We start from the raw sequence: 16,542 nt of genomic DNA, 5'->3' as shown, positions 1-16,542 counted from the left end.
AGAAGGTTTTTCTTTTTTTTTTTTTTTTATTATTTATTGTTTTTATTGGTGAATAAAATAAAATTAACATAAAAAAAAAAAAGTTACATTGATCTTACATTATACCATATGAAGTATAAAAAACAAGGTACAAAACGTGCCCAAAGCACTAGAATATGATGTAACACTGTTGTGTTGTTTCCATAGCAGGTAGGGTGCACTAAACACAGTTTCACCAGTTTTTTATTTTTTAACTATCTACAACTAAACAACTAAACAGATCTAACAGAAGGATAGGGTAAAGAAGTGAAAAAGAAAATGAGAAGGGCAAGAAAAGAAAAGTAGTCAAGGCGCATAAAAAAGCATATCAACAAATAGTGTATCAATTATTTAGCTGCATCCAAGGCCTAACAGCAGAGACATTTTTCAAAGAAAATTCCTAATTGGATTTTCCCCTACATACTTGCTGTTATTCCATAAGTCCCATTTTGCGGTGTATTTGTGCAGAAGGTGATTATTTCTAGCATTGAAGTATTTCCAAGATGCTGTGGTTGTTGAGAATTATAGTTACCTCTTTTAGTGAAGGAGTCGTGGTCGACTTCCAGCATCTTGCTATAATAAATCTCTCTCTTCCCCCTGCCCTATTCTCTTCATTACTGACCCACAAGTCCTACATTGAAGTTGTTTTCTGAAATTTTATTTCTTTAAAGCAGCTGACTTCTTATCATGGAAACAAAAAGAAAATGAGGAGAAACCACCGAGACAAACAATGACTTGGAAGGAGCTACAGAGCCCAGTATTTGGCAACTGAGTAAAAGTGCATCAGGCAGCCGTATCAAGCTCTGTGTATGGCACTGAGGGGCGCTCGCGCCATCTGAATAAACAACTGCCTGCAGCAAATGTGCCGAAATCAGAATGGGGCAAAATCTTTCCCAAGCAGTGAGCCTAGCTGGTACATTTACATCAACCGCTTCTCTTACTGCGGCGGCTCTATACAATAGAGTGTTGGCACTGAATGCACAGAGATGGGGTGGGTATTAAACGGCCAATTCATTGCAATAGATTTTATTCTCAGTGAAACAATTTAGGCGAAGGTACACGGAGCGTTTGCTCTTAGTCTGCGTTTTTTCTGCAGGGGAGAATCCCTTCCGTATTTCTGCACCTCAGTAAAAACTCATCTGCCCAAAAACTCCTGCTTTGGTGTTTTCAGGCCGATCCCTGCTCGGGGAAGGAGGATTCTGTACTTCTCAATGCAGTTTTACAGAGGTGCGTAAGGTGTGGATCCGCTTTCTTAGCCTGCAAAAAAAAACAGAGCAGTGGAGCAAACACTCCATGTTCCCTCACTTTAACTGCATTTCTGCCCGCTGATCTCACTGGGCGAGCAAAAAATGTGCTGTTTTTTATTCCCTTTTTTATCCTTGTTACCTAATGACATATGGGAGACAGGGTGCTGTAAAATGTAAGTTTTGTTGTAAGATATAACTACCCATAAGTGCCCATTTTGGTAAATGTATATTTTGTCATTTTGCGCCACATAAAATACAGTAAATGTATTGATTTTGCAGTAGCTGTAGTGCCTGCTGGGACAACTTGTATGCACTATTGTGATGCTATAGGCCAGATACTTTGGCAATCCTATGCATATGGGCGTCAGCGGCCATTTTCTTGCTGGTATTATTTTTCTATCCCCCCTATGTTAGTGCCTAACACCTCTCCTCTTGCCTTTGGCCTCTTAAGCTCTCACATTTCATTTTTGCAGGCCCATTTTTACCAGCCCCGTGTAGCTTGTGCCAATTCGCAGCTATTCAGGAGAGCCCAGTACACACAACCAAAATCCCCAAACTGAAACCTGGAGGGAGCGAGTGTAAATACGCAGGGACATCAGCACAGCGTTACCCAATGAGATGTATCCCCTGCCCAACGGCTGCACAACTCTGCTGATATTAAAGCTTTTTGTACCTTCCGATTTAGTTGGTGCTGCAATTCATACAGTTCTGCCTACGCCGCGCAACTCCTGTACAATGTCACAACACGCTACGCAGACAAAGCTGTACATGGCAGGGCAGTGCAATTGGACATTGTGCAGGAGGTGTGTGGCCGAGGCGCTACTGTATGAGGTACAAAAAGCTTTGATGTTACCAGAATTACAGGCGCAGCCATTGGACAGGGGGATAATATTAAATGTGTAATGCTGTGATGTTATGCCCACATGAATTTAAAATTCGCTCCCTCGTGGTTTCCGCTCCTGTGCCGAGGCCCCCAGACCCTGCTCCTGTTTGTTTTGCTCTAGAACTTGATGAGAACAGAAGATTTTATGACCCACGAAAGTTAACTTAAAGATGGACTAGCTTTTGTTCTGCTTTGAAGGTGAACTTACCCTTTACATTACATTGTGCTGTATTATTACTTAGCCACAGCAATTGGTTCAGGTGCCGAGGGTCCGGCTGTCCTGGGCCTGCGCCGATTCCCCTGCAGAGAAATGTTCTGCCCTTTTGTTCTGCCACCAGATTTAACAGAAAGTTATTTAATTCCCCATATAGGCACCTGAGAGTCTTCCCTTAGCGCTTTTCCTGGCAGGCACGTATTCTGACCACTAAACACGCTGGGAAATAATTCATTTTGTTATTTCATTGATTTGCCCAATTGTCTTTCATTTTTGTGATTTTATTGCAGTTTTACACTTGCAGTGTTGTTCATTGCATTTCTTTTTGGTATTTGGTATTGGCACGTTCAGGAGACATGGGACTTTCCAAATCAGTTGTATTTTTGTGCATATGGATTTCTCGCCTGCCAACCCAGCTTTGCACACAGAGCCCCCTGTCAGCGTATTATGTGCCGTAACCCCCCTAACACGGCAAAGCCATGCTAAAAACAGATCAGGAACACTAATAAAGGGATAAAACAAAATTGTGCAAATCAGTGAAACAACAAAATAAGTCACATGACAGCGTAATTAGTATGAGTCAGAGTATTTGAATATCTAAATTGTGTGCTGTATGTGTGTGTAAATGTGAGTAAGTGTGTGTAAGTGTCCTGTCCTGAAGCGTGCCTGGTCCTCGGTGCTACAGTCCTAGTCCTCCATGTGCAGGAAGTCAGTGGGCCGGCGCTGGGGGGAAGAAGGAAGCGGAACCAAGCAGCAGACGCGATGCGATCGTGCGACGATCACGTCACAGAGCCGACATGACAGCCCGCCTGGCTCGTTGCCCAGGGAGCTGTCATCGCTAGAAACCCTCTGCAGCGCCTCTCCAGAAAGAATCTTTATCTGCCAAACAACAGTAAAAGGGTTAAATGTTTTTTTTGAGTGAGAAAAAATAAGTTGCACAACAAAAAAGTTGTGCTGCAGGAAAAAGAGTTGCCTGCGTAAAAATACATCACGTCTGCATGTCAAGAATTACCGGTTTGCTAATTTTTGGTGAAACAGGACATATTCGCTCATCACTAGTTGGCACCTCATTTCTACTACTAAAAGGATTCCGACTTGATAGGTATGGGGTACTTTATTTCTGAATTACACTTTTCACATTGCAAATAATTCACTCTACCATTTCCATTTTTATTCTTGGACCAACTAATATATATTTTTTTTAGTTGTAATATTGGTGTGTAGGCACCAATAGGCAAAAGGGCCCAAGTCTCATAAGAGCTATAGGGGTTTCTCCTGCTTGGGTGCTATTCTCCTGCCTACCACAAGGTGGGGCTACTCAGAACATTTGGCAAAAAAAGATTTTTGACCCCTTTCTGAACTCTATCATGCTGAGATCTTCAGGTACAACATAAGGCAGCCTACAGGAGACCTGCTTTTTGGAAGGGTAAGGGGTCTGGGGTTTCAGAGATCATTGTATTTAATGGGTTTGACTCTATGGTTCTCACTGCTTCTCACTGTGTGTATAATTAGTGTATTTTGTGTGGTGTTAACAAAGTGTCCATTTCCCAGTCTTTCAGGCATTTCTGGAGTTAATGGACTGCTTATTCCCCATCTTCCAAGGATCGTACCAGCATGTGAGAAGTTAATGGACTATTTATTTCCCATTTTCCAACAACATTTTGGCATGTGCAGAGTTAGTGGAATTCTTATTGTCCATTTTCTGAGGATCTTTCCAGCATGTGTGGAGTTAATGGAATGTTTATTCCCCTTTTTCCAAGGATCGTACCAGCATGTGTGGAGTTAATGGAGCGGTACATCAGGGTAGGGGCCCATTTCTGGCCAGACTATACAGGTGGGGGCACATACCATGAGCAGGAGAGAAGGAGGATCAGAGAGGAGCTGCAGGGGGTGAGTATGGAGAGAAATCCCTCTATATTAACCCTTAGCAGTGTGTTTGCTCCCTGCTGTCTCTCTTCAGCCCCCTCTGCCTCTGCCCCCTACCAACTCCCTGGTAAGGATGATGGCACACTAGGAGATTAGTCGCCCGCATCTGCGCTACCGCCGGCGACTGCTCTCCTGAAAATGCTTTCCCATTGGCAATAATGTAAATCACTGGGGGGAAACGTACACGCGATCCCCCGCGAGGCAACTTAGGAAAGCGGAAGCGCATTGTAGTTTTCCCCACTGGCGATTTCCATTATTGCCTGTGAGAAGGGAACTAGGGACGTTTCTTCACCCGCGGTATCTCAGTTTATCATGGGTAAGAAAACGCCCTGTGTGGCGGTGCCCTAACCCATTAATAGTTTATCATTTCCTGCTACACATTTACAAAGCCTCCTTTTCCTCTGCCCCCAGACATGGCACTATTAACCCTTTGATACCAATTTCTCTCTCAATCCCCACTGCCCACCCTTTAAACTCCCTGTTTCCCTTATGCATGATGTTGGCACTGCATATATACTTGCTGTGTGCCCTGTGGGCATTATACATGATGTTGGCACTGCATATATACTGGCTGTGTGCATTGTGGGCATTATACATGATGTTGGCGTGGCATATATACTGGCTATGTGCCCTGTGGGCATTATACATGGTGTTGGCACTGCATATATACTGTCTGTGTGCCCGGTGGGCATTATACATGATGTTGGCACTGCATATATACGGTCTGTGTTCCCTGTAGGCATTAAACATGATGTTGGCACTGCATATATACTGGCTATGTGCACTGTGGGCATTATACATGATCTTGGCACTGCATATATACTGACTATGTGCCCTGTGGGCATTATACATGGTGTTGGCGCTGCATATGTACTGTCTGTATGCCCTGTGGGCATTATACATGGTGTTGGCGCTTCATATATACTGTCTGTGTGCCTTGTGGGCATTATACATGATGTTGGCACTGCATATATACTGACTATGTGCCCTGTGGGCATTATACATGGTGTTGGCGCTGCATATATACTTTCTGTGTGCCCTGTGGGCATTATACATGTTGTTGGCACTGCATATATACTGGCTGTGTGCCCTGTGGGCATTATACATGGTGTTGGCACTGCATATATACTGTCTTTGTGCCCTGTAGGCATTACACATGATGTTGGCACTGCATATATACTGGCTATGTGCACTGTGGGCATTATACATGATGTCCACAGGGCATGTGTATCCCACAGGTACAGAGTGTAACTGTGGGATAGTGAGTATAGTAAGGCAAGATGGTATCAGGGGTACAGAGTTTAACTGTGGGATAGTGAGTATAGTAAGGCAAGATGGTATCCGGGGTACAGAGTTTAACTGTGGGATAGTAAGTATATTAAGGCAAGATGGTATCAGGGGTACACAGTGTAAGTGTGGGATAGTGAGTATAGTAAGGCAAGATGGTATCAGGGGTACACAGTGTAAGTGTGGGATAGTGAGTATAGTAAGGCAAGATGGTATCAGGGGTACAGAGTGTAAGTGTGGATAGTGAGTATAGTAAGGCAAGATGGTATCAGGGGTACAGAGTGTAACTGTGGGATAGTGAGTATAGTAAGGCAAGATGTATCAGGGGTACAGAGTGTAACTGTGGGATAGTGAGTATAGTAAGGCAAGATGGTATCAGGGGTACAGAGTGTAACTGTGGGATAGTGAGTATAGTAAGGCAAGATGGTATCAGGGTACAGAGTTATAACTGTGGGATAGTGAGTATAGTAAGGCAAGATGGTATCAGGGGTACTGAATGTAACTGTGGGATAGTGAGTATAGTAAGGCAAGATGGTATCAGTGGTACAGAGTGTAATTGTGGGACAGTGAGTATAGTAAGGCAAGATGGTATCAGGGGTACAGAGTGTAACTGTGGATAGTGAGTATAGTAAGGCAAGATGGTATCAGGGGTATAGAGTGTAACTGGGATAGTGAGTATAGTAAGGCAAGATGGTATCAGGGGTACAGAGTGTAAGTGTGGGATAGTGAGTATAGTAAGGCAAGATGGTATCACGGGTACAGAGTGTAACTGTGGGATAGTGAGTATAGTAAGGCAAAATGGTATCGGGTACAGAGTGTAACTGTGGGATAGTGAGTATAGTAAGGCAAAATGGTATCAGGGGTACAGAGTGTAACTGTGGGATAGTGAGTATAGTAAGGCAAGATGGTATCAGGGGTACAGAGTGTAACTGTGGGATAGTGAGTATAGTAAGGCAAGATGGTATCAGGGGTACAGAGTGTAACTGGGATAGTGAGTATAGTAAGGCAAGATGGTATCAGGGGTATAGAGTGTAACTGGGATAGTGAGTATAGTAAGGCAAGATGGTATCAGTGGTACAGAGTGTAATTGTGGGACAGTGAGTATTGTAAGGCAAGCATGGTATCAGGGGTACAGAGTGTAACTGTGGGATAGTGAGTATAGTAAGGCAAGATGGTAATCAGGGGTACAGAGTTTAACTGTGGGATAGTGAGTATAGTAAGGCAAGATGGTATCAGGGGTACAAGAGTTTAACTGTGGGATAGTGAGTATAGTAAGGCAAGATGGTATCCGGGGTACAGAGTTTAACTGTGGGATAGTAAGTATATTAAGGCAAGATGGTATCAGGGTACACAGTGTAAGTGTGGGATAGTGAGTATAGTAAGGCAAGATGGTATCAGGGGTACACAGTGTAACTGTGGGATAGTGAGTATAGTAAGGCAAGATGGTATCAGGGGTACAGAGTGTAAGTGTGGGGATAGTGAGTATAGTAAGGCAAGATGGTATCAGGGGTAACAGAGTGTAACTGTGGATAGTGAGTATAGTAAGGCAAGATGGTATCAGGGGTACAGAGTATAACTGTGGGATAGTGAGTATAGTAAGGCAAGATGGTATCAGGGGTACAGAGTATAACTGTGGGATAGTGAGTATAGTAAGGCAAGATGGTATCAGGGGTACAGAGTGTAACTGTGGGGATAGTGAGTATAGTAAGGCAAGATGGTATCAGGGGTACAGAGTATAACTGTGGGATAGTGAGTATAGTAAGTCAAGATGGTATCAGTGGTACAGAGTGTAATTGTGGGACAGTGAGTATAGTAAGGCAAGATGGTATCAGGGGTACAGAGTGTAACTGTGGGATAGTGAGTATAGTAAGGCAAGATTATATCAGGGGTACTGGAATGTAACTGTGGGATAGTGAGTATAGTAAGGCAAGATGGTATCAGGGGTACAGAGTGTAACTGTGGGATAGTGAGTATAGTAAAGCAAGATGGTATCAGGGGTACAGAGTGTAACTGTGGATAGTGAGTATAGTAAGGCAAGATGGTATCAGGGGTACAGAGTGTAACTGTGGGATAGTGAGTATAGTAAGGCAAGATGGTATCAGGGGTACAGAGTGTAACTGTGGGATAGTGAGTATAGTAAGGCAAGATGGTATCAGGGGTACAGAGTGTAACTGTGGATAGTGAGTATAGTAAGGCAAGATGGTATCAGGGGTACAGAGTGTTAACTGTGGGATAGTGAGTATAGTAAGGCAAGATGGTATCAGTGGTACAGAGTGTAACTGTGGGATAGTGAGTATAGTAAGGCAAGATGGTATCAGGGGTATAGAGTGTAACTGGGATAGTGAGTATAGTAAGGCAAGATGGTATCAGGGGTATAGAGTGTAACTGGGATAGTGAGTATAGTTAAGGCAAGATGGTATCAGGGGTACAGAGTGTAAGTGTGGGATAGTGAGTATAGTAAGGCAAGATGGTATCAGGGGTACAGAGTGTAACTGTGGGATTGTGAGTATAAGTAAGGCAAGATGGTATCAGGGGTACAGAGTGTAACTGTGGGATAGTGAGTATAGTAAGACAAGATGGTATCAGGGGTACAGAGTGTAACTGTGGGATAGTGAGTATAGTAAGGCAAGATGGTATCAGGGTACAGAGTATAACTGTGGGCATAGTGAGTATAGTAAGGCAAGATGGTATCAGGGGTACAGAGTGTAACTGTGGGATAGTGAGTATAGTAAGGCAAGATGGTATCAGGGGTACACGAGTGTAAGTGTGGGATAGTGAGTATAGTAAGGCAAGATGGTATCAGGGGTACAGAGTATAACTGTGGGATAGTGAGTATAGTAAGGCAAGATGGTATCAGGGGTACAGAGTGTAACTGTGGGATAGTGAGTATAGTAAGGCAGATGGTATCAGGGGTACAGAGGTATAACTGTGGGATAGTGAGTATAGTAAGGCAAGATGGTATCAGGGGTACAGAGTGTAAGTGTGGATAGTGAGTATAGTAGGCAAGATGGTATCAGGGTACAGAGTTAACTGTGGATAGTGAGTATAGTAAGGCAAGATGGTATCAGGGGTACAGAGTGTAACTGTGGGATAGTGAGTATAGTAAGGCAAGATGGTATCAGGGGTACAGAGTGTAACTGTGGGATAGTGAGTATAGTTGTAATCCTATGCACATTAGGCATTAAACTGTTCGGGGTCCCGTGGCGCTGCCATTCATTTTTAAGGAGAAATGATGTAAAATGTAAGCTGTAACGTGATGTTTAGGTGCTGCTTCAAAACGCTAATTTACAGAAAGTTTTGCAACTTAGTAGTTTGGAGTTGAGAGACATGGTTACCCCGTTCAGATTCACCCTAACGTGTACTGTCCAAAAATACATGGCTTTCTTGGGTAAACTTACAATTTTTGTAACTTTACTCTACATAAAATGCAGTAAGTGCATTGATTTTGCAGTAGCTAAAGTGACCTATGGGATAGATTGTATGCGCTATTGTGATGGAGTCTCTGTAGGCCAGACCCTTATGTAATGCTATACATACCGGCACCAAACTGCCCAGTAGCGCCCTGGCATTCATATTTAGGGGATTCACACTGATAAAAGTAATAGTGACACGTTCCTATCAGCTATAAGTATTGGCTCCTGGTTCCAGTGGTACCGTACCCTGTAGGGCACAGCACTTCCCTTTAGCCCGGCACGTTAGCGGGACTTGCACCTCAGTTTGAGCGCATACCTGCTTTCTCCAGATGGTGGCGCCATTGGGCCGAAGTTGTGTCTCCGGCTCATGTGGAATTGTAGGGGGGTAAAAATGCGGTGTTTGAGCTAAAATACAACATGGTTACGTAAAATAGCCTAAAATGGCACATTGTATGCCGCACTTTCCGCTTATAAATGACCCCTGCCGGCATTCTTGGTTTCGCTTGTAGATTTGTTCCACTGTTATTAAGGGGGAAGTTGACCTTTAAATTAGCATTAAGTGTGATGTACACAGGGATATTCCAAAACAGTTTGCAGTTAGTCTTTATTTTCTAGCTTTCTTATTATTTAGCTTTTTGTTCAGCTGAGCGTCTTGGAGTTTCAACAGATAGCTAGTTGCTAGGTCCAGTTTTCCCTAGCAACCCAATTTTGGTTTGAACGAGAGAAAGGAAAATGAATAGGAGTGAAATATTAGTAGTACAGTAAAACCCTTAGTTCAGCTTCTCCACAAGGTACAATGGCGCTACCCAAATAAAGCTGTACATGGGGTGGGTACACAGGTTGGTAACATCTTGCCCTACTGACGCCATCTTGTTCTGCTGAACCTATGTTACCTTCCGCTGCTGCTGTGCAGGAACCTTCTGTGCTTGGGGGAACTCGCATGAATGGTCCTGCAGCTCCAGTGGCTTTGGTGCTACAACTCCCAGTACCCTGCATCCACCTTAAGGCAATGTTTTATATACATAGTACATAGTATTAATGGGAAGGAGCACACACAGAGCAAGTGAATGCTGCTTGCTTAGACTTTATTTTAGTGTTGCCAGGATGCTTGAAAAAGGTGCAGGTCTCCCCAAAACACGCCCCAAACTACAATATAGTATAATTAGAATGAAGCTGCTAGTTGTGTGCTCCATCTATGCTCGGCCCAGGGCACGGGCACTTGTTTGTCTGCTTGTACTGCCGTATATAAACTGCCCAATACCCAGATACCCATCTGTGAAAATCAGTTTTATTAATAATACAAATAATAAATTGTGTTTTTCATTGATTCTGAGGAAGGCAAAAAAAACCTCTGAGAAGCTTTGAAGCCAATCTGCTTCATTAGAGGGAAAAATTCCTTCCTGACTCCTTAACGGCAATCGGATTTGCTCCCAGAATCAATGCCTTCACCCTGCTTGCCATAATCAAGGGAAGTAGGGTGAGGGAAACAAGGGAATATGGTAGCATACACACCATTCCATTGGGCCCCAGGCAGCCTGCAGACCCCGGCTCCTGCAGTCTGAGGGATGGATGGAAAGGGAATGCAGTTTTTACCAAGCACCTTAAGGATCTCTTGTGTATGAACCATATTTTAGATGAAAGGGGGAGCACCGCTGGTGGAATTACGGTGGATGGGAGTGCAGGCACCGCTGGTGGAATTACGGTGGATGGGAGTGCAGGCACCGCTGGTGGAATTACGGTGGATGGGAGTGCAGGCACCGCTGGTGGAATTACGGTGGATGGGAGTGCAGGCACCGCTGGTGGAATTACGGTGGATGGGAGTGCAGGCACCGCTGGTGGAATTGCGGTTGATAGGAGAGAAGGTGGATCTGGGCGGATCTTACCTTTTGCCTTTTAGTTAGTTGAAATGAAACTTCTGACAAGCACTGCCCTAAGGTAAGATGGTGGCACAAGAGGAAGGTCTTGTTCTTCCTCCAGTATCTGGTTCCAATGAAAGGCTCAATGGTCAGATCAGCCCTATTTGGCCCAGAATGTGGATCTGTTTGGCACCAGACTCACAAATGTGTATTTAGTAAATCCAAATTACTGTAAACTATGGATATGGAAACTATTCTGTAAACTGTGGGATAGTGAGTATAGTAAGGCAAGATGGTATCAGGCCTATAGAGTATAACTGTAGAATAGTGAGTTGTAAGGCAAGATGGTATCAGGGGTACAGAGTTTAACTGTGGGATAGCTCACACTAATGCTGGATGCTGGCACAGGTACACGGGGCAGAAAGTGGGGGCTAAATAAATATATGGCTACACACTAATGCTGGATGCTGACACAGGTACACGGGGCAGAAAGTGGGTGCTAAATAAATATATGGCTACACACTAATGCTGGATGCTGGCAGAGGTACACGGGGCAGAAAGTGGGGGCTAAATAAATATATGGCTACACACTAATGCTGGATGCTGGCAGAGGTACACGGGGCAGAAAGTGGGGGCTAAATAAATATATGGCTACACACTAATGCTGGATGCTGGCAGAGGTACACGGGGCAGAAAGTGGGGGCTAAATAAATATATGGCTACACACTAATGCTGGATGCTGGCAGAGGTACACGGGGCAGAAAGTGGGGGCTAAATAAATATATGGCTACACACTAATGCTGGATGCTGGCAGAGGTACACGGGGCAGAAAGTGGGGGCTAAATAAATATATGGCTACACACTAATGCTGGATGCTGGCACAGGTACACGGGATCGAAAGTGGGGGCTAAATAAATATATGGTTACACACTAATGCTGGATGCTGGCACAGGTACACGGGATCGAAAGTGGGGGCTATATAAATATATGGCTACACACTAATGCTGGATGCTAGCACAGGTACACGGGAGGGAAAGTGGGTGCTAAATAAATATATGGCTACACTAATGCTGGATGCTGGCACAGGTACACGGGATCGAAAGTGGGGGCTAAATAAATATATGGCTACACACTAATGCTGGATGCTGGCACAGGTTCACGGGGCAGAAAGTGGGGGTAAATAAATAAATGGCTACACACTAATGCTGGAAGCTGGCACAGGTACACGGGGCAGAAAATAGGGGTAAATAAATATATGGCTACACACTAATGCTGGATTCTGGCACAGGTACACGGGGCAGAATGTTGGGGTAAATAAATATATGGCTACACACTAATGCTGGATGCTGGCACAGGTACACAGGGCAGAAAGTGGGGGCTAAATAAATATATGGCTACACACTAAAGCTTGATGCTGGCACAGGTACACGGGGCAGAAAGTGGGGGCTAAATAAATATATGGCAACATACTGATGCTGGATGTTGGCACAGGTATACGTAATGGATAGTGGGGGCTAAATAAATATATGGCTACACACTAATGCTGAATGCTGGCACAGGTACACGGGGCAGAAAGTGGGGGCTAAATAAATATATGGCTACACACTAATGCTGGATGCTGGCACAGGTACACGGGGCAGAAAGTGGGTGCTAAATAAATATATGGCTACACACTACTGCTGGATGCTGACACAGGTACACGGGGCAGAAAGTGGGTGCTAAATAAATATATGGCTACACACTAATGCTGGATGCTGGCAGAGGTACACGGGGCAGAAAGTCGGGGCTAAATAAATATATGGCTTCACACTAATGCTGGATGCTGGCACAGGTACACGGGGCAGAAAGTGGGGGCTAAATAAATATATGGCTACACACTAATGCTGGATGCTGGCAGAGGTACACGGGGCAGAAAGTCGGGGCTAAATAAATATATGGCTTCACACTAATGCTGGATGCTGGCACGGGTACAGGGGACAGAAAGTGGGGGCTAAATAAATATATGGCTACACACTAATGCTGGATGCTGGCACAGGTACACGGGGCAGAAAGTGGGGGCTAAATAAATATATGGCTACACACTAATGCTGGATGCTGGCACAGGTACACGGGATCGAAAGTGGGGGCTAAATAAATATATGGTTACACACTAATGCTGGATGCTGGCACAGGTACACGGGAGGGAAAGTGGGGGCTAAATAAATATATGGCTACACACTAATGCTGGATGCTGGCACAGGTTCACGGGGCAGAATGTGGGGGTAAATAAATAAATGGCTACACACTAATGCTGGAAGCTTGCACAGGTACACGGGGCAGAAATTGGGGGCTAAATAAATATATGGCTACACACTAATGCTGGATTCTGGCAGAGGTACATGGGGCAGAATGTTGGGGTAAATAAATATATGGCTACACACTAATGCTGGATGCTGGCACAGGTACACGGGGCAGAAAGTGGGGGCTAAATAAATATATGGCTACACATTATTGCTGGATGCTGGCACAGGTACACGGGGCAGAAAGTGGGGGCTAAATAAATATATGGCTACACATTATTGCTGGATGCTGGCACAGGTACACGGGCAGAAAGTGGGGGCTAAATAATTATATGGCTACACACTAATGCTTGTTTCTGGCACAAGTACATGGGACAGAAAGTGGGGGCTAAATAAATATATGGCTACACACTAATGCTTGTTTCTGGCACAGGTACACGGGGCAGAAAGTGGGGGCTAAATAAATATATGGCTACACACTAATACTGGATGCCGGCACAGATACACGGGGCAGAAAGTGGGGGCTAAATAAATATATGGCTACACACTAATGCTGGATGCTGGCACAGGTACACGGGGCAGAAAGTGGGGGCTAAATAAATATATGGCTACACACTAATGCTGGTACAGGTACACTGGGTAGAAAGTGGGGCTAAATAAATATATGGCTACACACTAATGCTGGATGCCGGCACAGGTACACGGGGCAGAAAGTGGGGGCTAAATAAATATATGGCTACACACTAATGCTGGTACAGGTACACGGGGTAGAAAGTGGGGGCTAAATAAATATATGGCTACACAGTAATGCTGGTACAGGTACACGGGGTAGAAAGTGGGGGCTAAATAAATATATGGCTGTATGTGCGAACCCGCACCTGGAAGAGCCAAATTCAAGGGGCTAAAGAGCCGCTTGTGGCTGAAGACCCACAGTTTGCCAACCATTGCCCTAGTTATAAAGTCCTTATTATATTAGGGTCAGTTTTATCAAGGGCCATTTAGCCATCCAGTATATTTTGGGGGTGTGGGAGGAAAGCAGAGTGCCCTGAGGAAACACACAGAGACAGGTCTGGATTGGGATTCAAAATAAAAACAGCCCCACAGGCCCAATAAATAGTGACAGTCTATGGCATCTTACAGAAGCCCCTCTGGCATTTGCCAGAACCCACAGATTGCCAGTTTAGGAATGAAGAGAGATTATATAACTTCTTGCAGTTATTGCCCAGGTTAAAATCAAACCCCCAGCACTACAAGGCAATATACTAACCGTTGAGCCACTAGTGATCAATATGGTATTGTAGTGGTTTTGTGCATCCTTAGTTTTGTCACTGCACCCCATCTCCTGGAAACTGCAGAGGTCAAAGCAAGTGGCTGCATTTACATGAATATATATATATATACACACACATTTACGTAATGCGTACTTTTCTGAATGCTTGGGGTGGGAAGGCATTAGGAGCTTTGACCTTGAAGTACCCTTGTCTTGCTTGCCACAAAGTCACAAGACACATTTATTATTTTCCAAAATCCATAGCTGGTTATTATAATGAATCTATATATTGTTTGTCTTTGCAGTCCACATTCTTGCAACTCAGGCTGTCTTCTGGTCTTCGAAAGGTCCTTTTTGGCACGGCTCTTGGTACGGTCGCCCTAGCCCTGGCTGCACACCAGCTAAAACGGCACAAGCACAAGAAGAAGCAGATTACAGCAGGCAATGGAGGCCTAAAGCTCGGCGGGGTGCCTTGCTCTGTTTTGCCCGTTAGGCGTTCTTCCTCAGCTAAAAAAGGTGAGCGATATTGCTGTGTTTGCTGCCTGGGCAAATATAGATTCCTGACAAATCATATGACGCACGGAAATCTGTAGAGATTTGGGAACAAAATCCAGCACCAGGATTATCTGATCGGTGGGGGAGGTATTGATCATGTAAGCCATTTAGGCAAAGGATTATTTCCAAGAAAGAGACATCTGGGAGCAGTTTAATGGGCATACAACGATGCTAATTACAGCTCAGATTGTATATCCCTTAGGTAATATTAGGAAGGCTCAGTGCTTCTCAGATTGTGAGACTTCTTGCTAAATTGGTACGGCTCTACTCTTTCTGTTGCCCACATACATCTAGTAAATGTTTAGAATAGAATGTCATTAAGAACACAAAAAGGTTAAAATGCTAGATGATACCCATGTGTTGGGCACCTTCCATCAGGGCAGTATTTTCTAGGGATGCACCGAATCTAGGATTCAGTATTCAACCAAGATTCTGCCTTTTTCAGCAGGATTTAAATTCAGCCGAATCCACGTTCCTGGCCGGACCAAATGCGAATCCGAAAAATCATGTGGCTTTTTTACATGTAAACACGGAAGCAGAAATTTTTTTGAGATTTAACCCTTCCAAACCCTAATTAGCATATGCTAATTAGGATTGGGTTCGGTATTGGGCCGAATCCTTTACGAAGGGAGAATCCTTGGGAGAAGGGGCTCAGGTTCCTACAGACTACTTGCTGCAAAATGTAGAGCAGAGGGGGAGATCCAACTGACACATGCAATAGTCTGTGTACCCCGATCACCGATGGGGCAGTTGAAAAAGAGTGGTTTTTCTGGAGCAGGTCCAGGGGGGGCCATTTTACAAAACTTTACCCAAAGTGGCTTTTTTTTTTTTTTTTAAACTTTGTTTTTATTAGTTGTTTTACAACAAAGTAGGATGCATACAAAATATGTGGAACAACGGGGGTTAAAGAAAGTAGAATAGGAGTTGGATAGAGGGTTAGAGGTAAAGGGGGGGGGTTGGACTCTCGCCTTGCCGTTTTTATCTGGGTGGTCTTTTTTCTTTTCTCTTTTTTTCCTTTTATTTAGTTAGCGTCTGGGATTTTCCCTTGGCATTGTCCGTTTTTAGATATGGTTAGTTGGTCGATTGTTTTGGTTTCCGGTCCAGGGTGTCCATATTTTTTTATATATGTCCATTTTGTGGTGGATGAGTGCGGTCAATTTTTCCATTGTAGATGTCCACCAGATTTTAGCATATATACCAGCTGTGTGCCCTGTGGGCATTATACATGGGCATTTACACATAAATTGTGCAAAACTATAAGTTCCATGCAGGATGTGCCACTTTGCAGAGCGATTTGACAAAATTAGATAACTGGGCAGCAAACTGGAAAATGAGGTTCAATGTTGATAAGTGCAAAGTTATGCACTTCGGTAGAAATAATATAAACGCAAACTATCTACTGAATGGTAGTGTGTTGGGGGTTTCCTTAATGGAGAAGGATCTAGGGGTTTTTGTTGATAACAAGTTGTCTAATGCCAGGCAGTGTCATTCTGTGGCTACTAAAGCAAATAAAGTGCTGTCTTGTATAAAAAAGGGCATTGACTCAAGGGATGAGAACATATTTTTGCCCCTTTATAGGTCCCTGGTAAGGCCT

General features: G+C 44.1%; 1 protein-coding gene across 3 annotated transcripts in view; it reads left to right on the top strand.

Moving 5' to 3' along the window:
- Window positions 1–16,542, top strand: part of LOC101732742 — a 147,657-nt gene that overhangs the window by 57,647 nt on the left and 73,468 nt on the right. Inside the window, exon 5 of one of the 3 annotated variants that reach the window (XR_004219903.1) lies at window positions 14,699–14,909. The exons of the other annotated variants lie outside the window; for them this stretch is intronic. The gene's annotated coding sequence lies outside the window, so the exon portion shown is untranslated. The remainder of the gene's footprint in view (window positions 1–14,698; window positions 14,910–16,542) is intronic. 3 annotated transcript variants of the gene reach the window in all.

Source organism: Xenopus tropicalis, chromosome 8, assembly GCF_000004195.4.
Source record: "Xenopus tropicalis strain Nigerian chromosome 8, UCB_Xtro_10.0, whole genome shotgun sequence".
Lineage (NCBI taxonomy): Eukaryota > Metazoa > Chordata > Amphibia > Anura > Pipidae > Xenopus > Xenopus tropicalis.
Note: the sequence above shows the minus strand (reverse complement) of the source record. Positions and strands in the feature narration are given on the sequence as shown.